This window comes from Limulus polyphemus, unplaced genomic scaffold (genome assembly GCF_000517525.1).
Source record: "Limulus polyphemus unplaced genomic scaffold, Limulus_polyphemus-2.1.2 Scaffold345, whole genome shotgun sequence".
NCBI classification, from domain to species: Eukaryota; Metazoa; Arthropoda; class Merostomata; order Xiphosura; family Limulidae; genus Limulus; species Limulus polyphemus.
In genome coordinates this window covers 537,366-541,895 of record NW_013665955.1, presented here as the reverse complement: position 1 = coordinate 541,895, position 4,530 = coordinate 537,366, and positions in this window count along the sequence as shown.

Sequence of the window (4,530 nt, the reverse complement as noted above, 5' to 3'; positions counted from 1 at the left end):
GCGACAGGTTTTTGGCACTCTAGAAAACAAGGAGTTTTATAGCTTCTGGGTCTATTTTTCAAGGCCCAGCCTGGCCAGGTGATTAGGGCGTTCGACTCGCAATCGGAGGGTCGCGGGTTCGAATCCCCATCCCACCAAATATGCTCGTCCTTTTAGCCGTGGGGGCGTTATAATGTGACTGTTGGTAAAAGAGTTGGCGGTGGGTGGTGATGACTAGTTGCCTTCCCTAGTCTTACACTACTAAATTAGGGACGGCTAGCGCAGATAGCCCTCGTGTAGCTTTGCGCGAAATTTATAACAAACAAACAAACTATTTTTCAATGTTGTAGAAATGATGACTGTTAATAATTAATATATCTAGAAAGAGAGAACATTTCCGTCAAAATGACATATTATTACTCCACATAATGATAAAGTATCACCACAGAGTAGCTTCTAGAAGTATATACTAAAATATCGCTCATGCCTGTTTTGCGTTAAAACCACGATTTTAACCAATGAACATATAATGGTATTTTGTTATTTAGTGAGGATTAATGTTAAGTACCAAAAGAAAAAACTTAAGTGTATTTTTTGTTGGAGTTTTATTTTAAAATATAATAAATATCCACCTTTTCACATAAAGATATACAAATTTTGAAGTCAATTTCCAGATCCTTATCTGTGGCTACATGTGCCAATAATAATTTAGCAGGTTTCATCACCATTGATTCTCCCATGCAAAATGAATATCAACTTGCTTGGAAAATGTTTCTTAATCCTGGTTCCTACAAGGCGTTTATATTCAGCTTGTATGTTTATAACACAATATACTAATCTAATATTTATACCATTTTCCGCAATATAGGTGTGAAATGAAAAAAGTTTGTAGTTGTGCGCATCAGAAGTTCGGATAGTGATGTATTCGTCATAACCCTACACCATGCGGCACATTTTATGATAGATATACTGTTTGACACAGGCACTTAAAATAAAAAGAGGCTCGTCAACACAACAGAACTTGCCCGGGGATACAGTCAAGAGTCTTGTACTACTCTCATGGCTCTATATATGTTCACGCTTTGTGACACAAGGGCTTTAAAGGGTATTGGTAAAGTGTGACCAATCAAACTCCTTCACAGGATGCCTGCACCCCAAGAAGTTCTTGGTAAACTAGGGAGTTTATGGACTGTTCCATATCATGTAGAGACATGCTTGGAATAGTTGACATGTACGATGTATGGCAAACCACGCTACAAAAGAGTTGATGCTTTGCTCTTTGCTGCTTTCAAGGAGGGATGTGGAGGGCCTGATGGCAGTATAAGTCTTAAACGGAACATCGACCTTAGTCAGCTACCTCCTTGTAGGAAAGTGTTACGTCAGCACATTAAACTTACAAGGTTGGCATCCAGAAGTCTGCCAATGTCCCTCCACCAGTTATATCAAGGCCAACAGAAGAGCAAGGTTGGAAGGTTGTCAATGGAAAGTTGGAACCTCTGGGTTTGTAGGACATATCATTCCGACAGAAATCGCTAAAGAAGATATTAACGGGGAAAATGGCGACCCAAGCTCTTCCGATGAAGGCTCACATCACAGCAACTTAATCGAGATAGATGATAATTTGCTGTCAGATGATATGGCCAGAGATGAGTATTGAAGAACTTTCCTGATTATGTATAAACGTTGCAGATATAGGCATACTATGCTGATAATTTAAAATATTTCCGTTAATATTATATGTGATACATTTCAGTCAATTAGTGATTGACTTAAATTGTATGTTATTATTATTATCTTTATTTGTTTTTGTTCAATTTTTCTATTATTTGTGATGCATTTCATTTAAGATCTTTCATTCATATTTAGCTTTGTTTTTTGTTCAAATGGTTGTTTTTATGAAAATGTTGAAACGTGCACTTTTCGTTTATTGAGAAATGTCATACCTTCACTTTCATATATTCGCAACCCATATTCATGATATAAAATTTTAATTCTCGCTAACTAAAAAATAACATTATATGTTCATTAGTTAAAGTCGTGATTTTAATGCATGAGCGATATTGTAGTATGTATTTTTAGAAGCTGCTCTGTGGTGATACTTTATCGTAAATGGACCGATAATATATCATTTTAAAGGAAAATGTTTTCTCTTTCAAGTTATATTAATCATTAACAGTCATCGTTTCTACAACATTGAAAAATAGGCTCAGAAACTATGATATATCTTGTTTTCTAGAGTACCAAAAACTTATCAAAGGTTACACGACCCCTCCTATCAAAACAGGGTCTAAACAGGTAGTTTATCACAAGATATTTATTTTTAACTTTTTTTTCTTGTTGAATAGACTCTAAGGAATATATATATATACTGATCTTACCTGTTATGGGGGAGTGGGGTGCACGGTGACCATATCTGGCCCATAGACTAACTGATTTTACTATTGCTCTTCACATACGCAAGACAAACGTTTCGCATCTGAGGTGAATCTGATGACTGTAAATAAGTGCATAAAAACAACAACGCCAAAAGAGACGGACATATCACCATGATACGATACAGATTACCAAAGGAAACTCAACAATAGTCAAACTCCTAGCTTGTTGAGAGTAAACCAACGGTTTATTGACCCCTTTTACGAACCAAAGGCAAGATCAGATCCTACAAGGTATAAAAGCCTCCAGTGCACAATGGTAAGTCAGCGGATTTATAACGCCAGAAACTGGGTTTTAATATCTGGTGGACACAGCACAGATAGTCCATTGTGTAGCTTTGCACTTAACTACAAACAAACAAACGTTGAAAAGCGGAACACACATAAACAAACACACAAACTCTGGAATTAGGGGTGCAGCACCCCCTGGCTTGACATGGTTACTATCATATACACAAGTTTCGATTTTGTTCAATGGCTTTCAACACACACACACACACAACAGTAATTGTTTTAATTTAATCGAACATACCATACTTTCTTTTTTGTTTTTAACTATAATATGGAAGTTCGATCTTTATCGTCGCGAACTCTTTTAAAAATCTCACGCACGCACTACTGGGGTTCCGTGAAACACAGGGTTGACAACTACGGGTGTGAACTATTTGGCGGACAAGAATAGACAAGTTACTGCCCAGTGATACCCAAAGTCTTAATATTGAATATTACGAATCTGAGTTTTAGGACACTATGTTGTGTGACTAAACATATGCTCAGGACAAGACAAATCAAATATGTTATAATACAATAATGTTTGTTTGTTTTAAGCGTAAAGCTACGTAACTGATCATCTTCGCTGAGCCCACTAGTGGCAAGCGCATCACCCCAATTTTTAACGCTGTAAGCTTTCAATGAATTTCAAAATTGAAACGAGGAGGTTAGGTACTAGGGAAACCTAAATAGTATTTAATTTACTTGAATTTCCTTTTATTTAATGCATATTCACATAAAAATATACAGTAACTTATATTGGCTTAATTTGGGTTATGTCACCAATGGCAACAAATTAACCATTCAATAAAAATTGAATGACGATGGCATCAAATGTCCAATTATAAGGGAAATGAGAATGCCTTCTGTTCCCCTTTGGAACCACTATTGCCTTGCTCTGATTAGGGTTGCCATATTAGGGGGAATCCCTCATTTATGTGTGGGGTATATCAAACCAATGGGGGAAATATGAGAAGGTTTTATGCAGGAATACAGAAGGGGGTATTTTTTAAACGGGGAATTCAGATCGAAATTGAGAATTTTTATTTTCTCTGTTATTAGATTCTTAGAGATAGTCGTTTAACCTACTTTCTAATAGTGAGTGATGCATTAGCCAATTGCACAGGTTTTAGTTTTAACCATAAATCACGTATTATATCAACTCTATCAGGACCGCATGGGTGATATTGTGTTACCCCTGTATGTTTTGTTCTCATACTTAAAATACTAAACCTAACTGTATGAAACTTAGTACACACTTTTTACATAATATCTAGTTTGTGCTTTAAAAAATAATTTGTTGTAGTGTTTTTGTAGTATTTAGGGTTGTGAATTTTCGGAAATTGTCTTGTACGATTTTTTCTGTTAAAATACTTCTTTTTCTTTGAGTTTCTGGTTTTGGTTATTGTGTGCTAAAATCTTGTATCCAACAAAGTTGTTTTTCATTAGAACAATATTTTTTGTTTCTAGTTTCCATGTTTTTTCTAGTAGCATATACTAATTTTCTTATCTGCTCATACAATGAAACTCGTTATTGGAAAGTATGAAAGAAAGATGGAAAATTGGATTTTTTTTCTTATCATTGTATTGAAAGAGTTCTAACTTGTTTCATATTCATGAATTATTTATATTCACTATTTACCTTTACGCGTTGAAGCAGTTATGTAGCTACGAAAATAGTATAAACTGTTTGTTTGTTTTGAATTTTGCGCAAAGCTACACGAGGGTTATCTGCGCTAGCCGTCCCTAATTTAGTATTGTAAGATTAGGGAAGGCAGCTAGTCATCACTACCCACCGCCAACTCTTGGGCTACTCTTTTACCAACGAATAGTGGGATTGACAGTCACA